Source organism: Bidens hawaiensis, unplaced genomic scaffold (assembly GCF_021521415.1).
Source record: "Bidens hawaiensis isolate Kalapana, Puna unplaced genomic scaffold, B.hawaiensis_p1.1 tig00002631_1, whole genome shotgun sequence".
Lineage (NCBI taxonomy): Eukaryota > Viridiplantae > Streptophyta > Magnoliopsida > Asterales > Asteraceae > Bidens > Bidens hawaiensis.
Window position 1 is genome coordinate 858,469 of NW_027491143.1, and position 11,244 is coordinate 869,712.

The 11,244-nt window shown below is 38.5% G+C and overlaps 1 pseudogene across 1 annotated transcript; it reads right to left on the reverse strand.

The window, feature by feature from the left end:
• Nucleotides 1–1,393: 1,393 nt before the first annotated feature.
• Nucleotides 1,394–5,630, reverse strand: LOC143620729 (splicing factor-like protein 1 pseudogene; annotated as a pseudogene). The gene is made up of 2 exons (XR_013151387.1): nucleotides 3,531–5,630; nucleotides 1,394–1,653 (listed from the first exon to the last, which is right to left on the reverse strand). The product of XR_013151387.1 is annotated as a splicing factor-like protein 1 pseudogene (transcript).
• Nucleotides 5,631–11,244: the final 5,614 nt, after the last annotated feature.

Sequence of the window (11,244 nt, forward strand, 5' to 3'; positions counted from 1 at the left end):
GTGACTAGCCTTGGTCCTTGGATTAATAGTACAATTTAGTATCTCTAGTTACTTCTTATAGGTATAGGTACACCGTACACAAACCGGTTCCAAAGTATTTCCAGTTTAAAATCGATTGGGTTATGATCGCTTTTTGACTAGTTTTGGTCAGTTCAACTGCTTTGAAACCGGTTTTAATGAAGAGAGTTACAAATCAATCTCAAATCTACAACTCAATCGGTTTCAAACTTGTTTCAAAAAAGTATAGTCCAATTCGGAAACCATTTTGTTGTGCATCTCTATCTGTGGTTATGTATTATCGTAACAATATTTTGATTATAATTATACATGACATTGTATTTTAAATTTTATGAATCTTTATATTTCAAAACTTTTAAGTGTGTATTGTTTTTCTTCGTTTTCTATCATATCACTTATCATTCATTACGTTTTTCAATCTTGTGATTTTGTTTTTTTGTACATGTTTAACTTTTTGTTTAAACTAATTGGACTTAAATGAAACTCGTATGTGATATAGCACTTACATTTCATTTTCAAATTAAACTGAAGTACAAGGTAATAGCAAAAAAGGTTCACCAAATAAAAATAACAACCAAGTATAATAATCGTTCAATTAAACAAATCTCTATATGTTTAGTTAATATCACTTAACTTTACAAAATTTATATATTTTTATAGGGTTCATAAATGAACACACCATGAAAGTTGAATTAGTTTAGAGGGAGATAAAAAAAACCAGCGGCCCAATACATGGGAAACTTAGTTGTTATTGACTTATTGTGAAGTTAGCCATTTCTTTTTATCTAGTTATTTTGATTTTAGCAATGTTTTAAAAACCAATATTTTACATGTACCGGATTGGGCTAAAAATAATATAACCGATTAAACCGGGAGGTTCAAACGATTGTATTGTTTACCTTATAATTTCCTATAAATGTAACTTAAATCCAAAAATAATCCAAAAGTTAATCTATATTAAAAAAATAATACAAAAGCACTCAATTTAAAAAAAAGATAGTCCTAAAGTTTACACATTTAAATGCTAATTATTAGGTTAAAAATAATTTTGAAAAAATATGAGCCACAAATATCAAAAATTTCTTAGGCTTAAAACCAGTATTTTAGACAAAAACGTTGGTACGATGTTCTTACAAACAAGTCCAAAATGCCGGCCTATGGTGTGAAATCTAGTTCAACCGGCCGGTTTGAAACACTGGATTTTAGATGTTTGATTTACTAAAGATAAACACAACTAAATGACCCAAACCGCCAAACATAAACAAAAAGTGCATATTTAGGTTGAATAATAGGACATTATATTCACATAACTTACAAGACTGTTTTACAAAGTTACAAATCACAAATCAAGAAGCATAAAAACACTTAAATACTTCCTGTATGGTTGGAGTAAGTTCCCTTTCGAAAGCACTAACGACTTCACTGTGAAACACAAAGCTCCCCCTGTAGTGAAATTATTACATCATAAAGTAAAAAGATAATAAAATAGAATAGCAAATTGTCAGTGATTAGTCCACAAAAGTCCAGGCAAAACACTTTAGTAAAGATGAACAAAAACATTTCGACTGAATGATCTTGAAACCGCCACTCTGCAGATAAGAAATCAGATGAACAATTTGCTCCAAGAAATTATGCCTGTCAAAAGTTAGATGCCATGGCAAAGGAAAAAGGTTAAATTTATTTATAGAAAAATATAGGGATTACTCTATAAAATAGTAACTAAGTTTTGAAATTGTTCTAATCAGGTCATTCATAAAAAGTTTTGTTCTAATAAGGTCACTAAAGTTTCATTTTTAATCTAATCCTAGATATTTTTTACCTGGATAAAAAGTTATGTAGGTTTTTTTTATTTATAAGCAATTTGACATTGCATAATATTTTTTAAAAAAATTGAGAAAAATATTTTTTAAATTGCGAAAAACTGCAAAAAAAAAGATAAAATCTGGAAAAATATAAAAAAACTGAAAAATCGCAAAAAAAAATATTATTATTATTTTTTTTTTTTTGCAATTTTTCAATTTTTTTACAACTTTTCACAAGTAATTTTTTTTCTCAATTTTTACTAATTTTGCAAATTTTCAAAATTTTTTTTGCAATGTCAAACCATTTAGACATTAAAAAAATACTACATAACCTTCTATCGAGGCAAAATATCTAAGATTAGAACAAAAAGGAAACTTTAGTGACCTGGTCGGAACAAAACATTTTATGAGTGTCGTGATTGGAACAATTTCAAAACTTGATTATTATTCTATAGAGTAATCCCAAAAATATAATACCATAATATTTGCAAAATGATAAAATTGTTTTTAAGAGAATCCATAATATTGAAAAATTTTCATAAAAATTAATTTCTCACTACACAAACAGCAAAAAGATTTAAAAGCCACTTAATAATGCTTGTATTGTATTTGAATAGTATCACTTGCATGATTCCACTTATTAGTTAAAGATGAATGATTTGAGTCCACTAATGTACTTACAAAATGTGTTAGGCTGAGGGGTGTGGGGGGCGCGAGAGGGGGCGCGAGTGGGGGCGCCATCCAATAATATTGTGACGTGTGGCAGAGAGAGAAACTTGATAAGATGGGTGTTGGTAGTGGTGATAGCGCCCCGGGGCATGGTGTGGAGGGGCGCGAGAGGGGGCGCGAGCGGTTTATTTTTTTATTTTTTTATAAATGTATTAAAAAAACGTATTATTAAAAAAACAAGAAATTATTTAAAAAAAACACACATTAATTAAAAAAACACATTAATATATAAAAAAAAATTAAAGTACTAAAGAAAAACATTATTCTTATTCTTCGGCTTCGTCTTCTTCGATCAACCTCTTCCGGATTAATTACTAATTACTACTTGGTAATAAACTAATAATTAATTACTATTCCTGTCAATAATAATATATCAAATATTAAACGACAAGGCGTGTAAACAGATAGCATTGAGCCACCAGGTCACCTTCCCCTGTACTTCTTCTTCTTCTTCTTCTTCATACTTTATTACCAAATCACAGTCAAAATTATAACCCTGCCACCCAAAATCAGACCCACCATTATTATTATATATACATCTTAATTATATTCATAACCCAACGGCTCTATTTACCCTTCCCAAGGCCGCTCACGAGCGCTACCTCCCTTGCGCCTGCCTCGTTTTCCGCTCTCGCGCCCCTCTCGCGCCCCTCTCGCGCCCCGGTGGTGTGGCTCTCGCGCCCCGGGGCGCGAGCGAACGTCCTCTCGCGCCCTGACTAGCGCTCCGCACCCCTCAGCCTTACAAAAATGGTAAATTTTGCAGCCAGTTGAGCGCTTAAAACGCTGATGTGACATTCGTTTAAGCCAGTAGAAGTTATTATTAATAAAAAGCCACATCAGCGGCCTTAAGTACAACAACGAACCTCCACGTCAAGTTGTCAGCCGACAACTATTTAACTGCTCATCCAGTTGCAAAATTACCGAACTTGAACACGTTATGCAAGTACAATAAACTCAGATATAAGAAGTTAACAACCATACCTTTCATCTCGGATATAATAAGTAAATAACACTATTATTTGGTCTCCGACAAGAACTTCTCATACTCTTTATCCGCGTTAGATTTACTCGTCTCTAGAGTGGATGGTGGAGCATCCGGACGTGGGGCCCAAGGAACATTTGCAATGATCTGTGAAGGGTCAATAGTTGACTGAGGCGGCATGCTGGTAATATTAGCAGTAGCGGGTACACCATAATACGGCGCATACGCATACGCAGGCGTTGAATACGCAGGTTGATGCATCTCGGTTGGAACAGTTAATGAAGTCACACCCGACGATCCCGGAGGCGCAGAATATTGCATCCCGTACGGAGGTAACGGTTGACTCATCACCGGAGGGTACACGGTGGATCCCGACCTATGCGGCGTACCCAGATCGGAGGCCCAGGTGGAGGTGGCGGTGGACCCCACGGATATGTTGCAGGCGGCGGTGGCGGTGCGCCGCCAGGCACGGGCGGTTGTGCTGGATACGACCCGGGAACCATAGCAGGCGGGACCACCGGTTGCGGGCGTGTGCCCGCGATTCTAACAGCGATTGATCGTCCCTCCAAAAGATGACCGTTCATGTTCGCGATAGCGGTATTCGCTTGACTAACGTCTGCATACTTCACAAAACCGTAACCTTTACTCAACCCCGTAATATGGTCTTTAATAACTTTCGCCTTTACGATTTCACCAAAAGGCGCAAACAGACGGATCAACGTATCGTCATCCAAAGTTGACGGAAAGTAACCGATATACAAATTCGTTTCATCGTACTCCTTCGACGGTTTCAACACACTCGCCCCTAAACCTAAACCTAATCCTTGTGTACTTCCACTTGCTACCGCAACAGTACCATCGCTTCCGGAACTAGTACTACCCAGACCGATAGCAAGAGTCGCGGAACTCGACTTAATCAAAGACTCGGGAACCGTCCCACCTAACTCCGCTAAAAAATTCTGATACTCGTCGTCCATTTTCTTACCAGCGGTTCCTTTAACCGGACAATCAATCGTCGGGTGCCCACCGTCACCGCATATTTTACACAAAACATCACTTTTAAAAGTCGAACTACGCGACGGGCACGCAAACTGTCGATGCCCTGGTTCACCACACAGTCTACAATACTCTTCATCCCGTATCGTCCCATTCAAAGCCGCAAGCTCCCTCAACTGCTGCCGCTTATGCTCGTTAAGCACCTCGTCCACCGGCTGCAACAGCTTCTGCACCATAACCGCAGCCGCATCCACCGCTTCCTGTGTATCCGCCTCCACAAACACATGCAAATCCTCATTCTCCGACGGGTCATATTTCAAATCCCGCTTCTGCTGCAGCCTCCCCTCCTTCACCGACCCTTTTCCACGAATCACAATCTTCGCACCCGTCTCCCGTTCCATCCGCTTCTGCGTGTTCCCCCTCAGCCCAATAATTAAACCAATAAAATTATACCCCGGGTACTCCTTCATCGGGATATAAAGCTTTTTCGAAACCTTAAGCGGGCGGTTTAAACGACGGGTTCTCTTTTAAAATCTGTGAAATAATCTCCTGTCTCTCTTTATTCAACCGCTCGCGGGCGCGATACTCCCAAGTATTTATTCTAATTCCCATGTTATCGTAAACGGGTTCGGGCGAAGGCGATCGGGCGCCTTCGGGCCTATCGTCTAAGGGCAAACCGGACTGGAACTTTCTACTGATTTCTAACAACCTATTATTAAGTGATTGTAATTTGGGATCAAGCAATATACCTGCAGTAACATCTTCCATGAAATCGGGTAATTGTAATAGCATAGGGTTTGGTGGTGGGTCGTCTTCCCACCGTGACTTTCGCTTACGTGTACCGCCGTCGGAGGATTCTTCCGGCGGTGGGTCCCACCGGGACTTACGGCGTCTCGGGTTCGACCCGTTTTCGTGGGGTTTGGGATCTGGGTTTTGATCATGGGACCCGGGTTGGTTGTTTGGTGGGTGAAAGGTTGGATCTTGGTTAGGGTTTGGTGGGTCTTGGATTTGGGGATTTGGGTTTGGTGGAATTAGGGTTTCGTTCATTTGGGGTTGTGGGGTGGTGGATGACGACGGTGGTGGTGGTGGAGATTACGGCGGCGTCGGTGGTGGTTATGGAATATGAATATTATGAATATGAAAGAAAGTACAAAGGAAGAGGTGTAGTTTTTATATAGGGTTAGATTATGGTTTGTACTTTGTGTATATATATATTAGTTTTACTATAAATGTTTTCTCTCACACAATTATATAGGGTTAGATATGATTTATTAGCTCTAATTGTCAACACAAGTTAATTTACGCGATTTTTTAAATTTATGGTGAGAGAGATATATATACGAAATATATGTAGGTGTTATGATATTAGCTCTAATTATAACAAGATTATTGAAATAATATTTGAATTTGAATATAACATATAAACAAGAGAATAAAGGAAATGTGAGAATGTGAATTATTGGATGTCAATTACTCACTACAATAAATGGCATTTATAATACCAGACCAACTATTTAGAAGTACGGTTGAGGGAACAAACTTATATAATTGGTTTGACAAAAATGGTGTCATACAAAAATCGTCGGTGATTCATAACAGTATGATCATTATTATGACCATTATATACTTTATAATGACTCAGGGCATATAGAGCCATCTTTTTATTTTTTTGTTAAAAATAAAAAATGACGGACTAAAGAGAGAATATCAGTCAACGTTGATGTGGTTTTCGGGTGAATGACGTTCGAGCAAATTGGAGGTGTTATTTAGGTTGTTTAAACTTTGTGTTAATCATTCCATCTTCTATATTATCGTCTGAACTATAGAGCCTCTTTATATACGGTAGCTTTAAACTATGAAGTGTCATTCTATACAATTTCTTAAACAATGGAGCCACTTCCATATGGGTTGTATAAACTTTCGAGCCTCCTACTATGTGGTTGTTTGACACTAGGATTTACTTTGTATATGGGTATATAATTATAAAAATTAGTGGAATGAATATAGGGTGTTGATTTTTGACCTAAAGAAGGTACACAGATAAAGAGAGAAATTTGATTTGTGTCCATGTGGTTTTTGGGTGGGCAACATTTGAGCAAATCGGAGGAGTCATTTTAGGTTGTTTAAACTTTGTGTTAATCATTCCATCTTCTATATTATCATCTAAACTATAAGATGGTTTTCTTATATGTAGTGGTATGGAGCATGAGTTTCTCATCGAAGAATCAAGTTCAATAATCTTCACTTACAACACTTGGGGGGGGGGGGGGGGGGGGGGCATGATTTGCTAAATGAAGGAAGACTAGGATCTTTCTGATATTCAGTTAGATCCTGAGGGCGTCCGGGTTTTTTTGCCACCGATGAACTTTCGGGCGGTGAGTTTTCTCAAGAACTGGAGATAACTTGGAGGCTGTTAAGGGCTCCATGCAGCTGGGTTAGGTTAGCTGGCAGTGACCTTTGGCCATCGGGTCACTCTGTACGAAGTACCTATGCATTCTATGTTTGTTGGACGTCCGAAAAAGTGTATTATTCTTGTAATATATATGTGTTTATACAATTTAGAAAATAACTTTTAAAAAGTACCAAAAGTTAGTAGGGGACTTCTAACTTCTTGACTTTTGGAAATGATGAGGTAGTTTAAAAAGGGGGGACCAGATATTTAGCAATAATTCATATTTCATACTGAAACATGTTGGACTCGCCAGTAAAATCTCAACCGCCACTTGTAGACTCGGTCTTTTCGTCAAAATAATGTTTTTCTTTTTATCTTTAATTAAATTAAATAATATTAAATAATTAATTATTAGCAATTTAGCATCTAAATGTAATTCGTAGTGTGAATTGATGATTAAGTTTCGAGATCCTGAGGCTTCATGTTTGAAACTTGACTTAACGGGGTTTTTTCATAATTGTGACCTGATAGGCTTACTACTTGATAGCGTTTGTCGGTGAGTTAGACATAAAACATCAAAATAGTATGAACGGTTAACATCACTTTTCAGAAGTGCTCACTTGATCATTGTGGATAGTTTCAAACATTGCTTAAAAAAATTAGCATCTAAATTTCAATATTCATCGAAAAGTCTTTTTATTTTTTTAACAACACTCTTTGACACGATTTATTAACATATTTAGCACATTTATTTTTGTAACTTTTTAAATGTGTCATAATGATCGTCGTTGTTTGTTTTGTGTTTAATCATCCAGGTTTATCGGCTAATCCAGATGTCATCGGAAACAATTGAGTGATTTGTAAAATGTACGGGGTGATGAATTTTAATTAAAAAATACTTCTACTAAATTTAATAAGCTGGGTGGCTCGTGGGACAGCGAAAACAAGCTAGGGCTTTAGGCTCACGCTTAATTAAGGCCCAAAGTCTAAAAGAATATTATATATAGATATATTATAATGGGTAAAGTAAACTCAAAGTAATGTATTAGTGTGGTGGTAGGGTAGGCTTGGTTGTTACTGAAGTATAAGTTATTAGTTAAAAACTTGTAATAAGCAAAATTTATTTTATTAACAATTGTCATGAAAAGACCCCAAAATCATGTTTTGATTTAGGCATCTACACTCGTTGAGCCGACCCTTAGCTATTGTTTAATAAGCTTTCCTACAAAAGAACACGTGTTGTGTGCTAATAATAATAATAATAAATAAGTATGCTAAGAGTGCTAGAGCAAAAGATATGCAACCCGATTGTATAGGTTGAATTGGATTTTAATAAGCTCACTTTATGTCATCTTCTCGATTCTCCAATCGAGAGTTTACTCAACTAAAAACATCTCTCTGATGCAGTAGAGATCGTCGATACATCAATGATTTTGAAGGTAGGGTCCCAAACCTACCTATTGGTCAAGAACACACCTTCGCCGGCTGAATAGCTAAGAGCCAGATACACATCAAGGCGTTGGATACAATATCAACATGCGCCAAACATTCCTTGACACCTCGGGAAAGCCAAAAATCTCCATAAGCATGGTACAAAAAATGAGATATCATCGTGGAAAAGAACACCCAACCAATAACGAATTGACAACACATAGTCCATAGTACTACATAGTCCAAGACGTCAATGTTGGTCGGCTATACTGTAACACCCCGACCAAAGGCGGATTATACATCGGGGCGCCACATATTGTTTCATTACTCGTGACACTATTGGGTGTCAATATTTAATAAATACATTCATTCGCGCACGCGCGGGGTAAACAAGAGATAACATAAATCATCATAAATCAATATATTATAAATCATAATATTCGAACAGCAATAACTTGTCTTGATACATTTTAATCTAGGTCCAAAATAAAGAAAACTTCCTATGTGTCCACAAGCTCCAAAACAGCTACTGCAAACCTGAACATGTGTTAAAATAAACGTCAAACACTTGCGTGTTGGTGAGAAATCAAGTTTAATACAATACATAGATAACCATAAATCTGCGCGCAACATGTGTATGTCTGGTTTTCAACAAGGGTGTAATCTGATCGGGACCAACTCTAAGATTCATAAGACTGCCAGTGCTCACAATTGAGCTCACAAACAAGACTAACTGTGCATGTGTAAATAAAAGAGAAAATCATAAACGATAGTTCTCCCGTGTTCATCTAATGGTACCATGAAAACTGCGGAATAGACCGACAAGACGGTTAATGATCCACACATACAAATAAACAGCCAAGTCTACGTCCTCAACACATGGGATACTGCGCGACTAAAGTTCATAAACAAGTTTAAGACTCTAAGTTTGTATGAACACATGATCATCCCAAAACATTAAAAGCAAAAAGGGATTAGGTACGAGATTACTCACTTGATAAACGGTGCGGTGAAAGATAAAGCAAGAACCAACTTTAAACAAGCACAAGTTAACCTATAATTAAAGATTATTGTTTTAAATGATTGGTTTTAAGTCTTGATTACAAGTTAGCATAATTAATAAGTAAATTATTATATATAATATACATTACCGGAAAAGCAGGGTAGAACAGGGAGGAAGACGGAGGCAGAGAGGGAGGCGGCAGAGAGAGCAAGGGGCAAGAGAACATGAGAGATTAAGTGTTTGTGTGTGATGTGTTATGAAAATATTATTATTATTTATAGGAAAACCCTAGGAGACATAAATCCAGAAAAAGGGGAAAAGATCTCAAAAAGTAAAAGATTCCAAAAGCAAAAGATATGGAAAGATATGGCAGCTGCAGAGGCAAGATAAAGCTGTCAGGGAACAGTAAAAAGGCATGGGCGGATCAGATAAAGGTACAGGTCAAGCATGGAAAAAGCAGATCTCAAAAGATAATGTCAGTCACTTTTTCTGCCAACCAATGGGGTTGGTGCGCATGCTGCGCCGAAAGTAACTTTTCAGACATAAAGCAGATTAGGTCAACAGCACAAAAGATAAGACAACACAAAAGCAAACGGCTAGATTAAACAGAAGAAAACTCAAAGGGTTTAGCGCGAGAAGGCTAAGGCGCGAAGGCAGACACAGAAGGTCAAGAGAGCGCGAGCGCGAAGGCAGACAGAAACAACCTTAACGCGTCGCGGAAAGAACTACATTTCCAAGCGCGCCGCGGGAAGAATCACATTTCTTAGCGCGCCGCGGGAGGAACTAAAATTTCTAGCGTGCCGCGGGAAGAACTATAATTCTTCGCGCGTCGAGGGATGAACTACGACTCTTAGCGCGCTGCGAGAAGAGTTCGTCTCGCGTATCGCTGAAACAGGTGGTCTTCACGCAGGATTCCTTGTAAGGGGTCTGGCGCGTGGAGCTGCGCAGACAACCTTAGGCGGGAAGGAACAAAGGACAAGCAAAGAGTTAGAAGAAAAGAGGGAAACAAGGCGTAAGGGTGGGACGGCGACAAGAGGGAAAAGAAGGCGGAAAGAGAGAAGGAGAGGGACGGGACGGCGGAAAGAAAGAGAGAGAAAGAGGCGGGAAGGAAAATATATATATTATTATTAAAAGTAAAATATAAGTATAAATATATATTAAATCATAAAGAAAGAGATCGGATCGGAGAAACGGGTACCTGGGTCGGGTCGGATCGGGTCAGATGTCACAGTCTCCCCTACTTTAAGAAATTTCGTCCCGAAATTTATCTCGAAGTAGGTTGCGCAGAGAACAGGTGCGGGTACTTGATCTTCATTTGATCTTCCCTTTCCCATGTAAACTCGGCTCCGCGCTTGGACTCCCAACGAACTTTCACGATAGGGATGCGACTGCGCTTGGTTTGCTTTACCTCGCGATCCATAATCTCAACAGGCTTCTCAACGAAATGCATAGTTTCATCAACTTGAACTTCATCAAGTGGAATGTGAAGGTTCTCGTCAGCTAAACACTTCTTGAGATTGGATACATGGAACGTTGGATGCACATTACTGAGCGCGGGCGGCAGGTCAAGTCTGTAGGCAACTTTTCCCACACGCGCGAGAATCTTGAATGGACCAACATAACGAGGAGCAAGCTTACCTTTCTTCCCAAAGCGGACAACACCCTTCCAGGGCGACACTTTGAGGAGAACAAGATCACCAACTTGAAATTCGAGAGGCTTCCGTCTACGATCTGCGTAACTCTTCTGTCGGCTTCTGGCAGTCAGCAGATGATCACGGATCTTGGCGATTTTATCGGTTGTCTCTTGAACAAGTTCGGGTCCTGTGATTTGAGTTTCACCCACTTCGCTCCAACAAATCGGGGAGCGGCACTTACGACCGTAAAGTGCTTC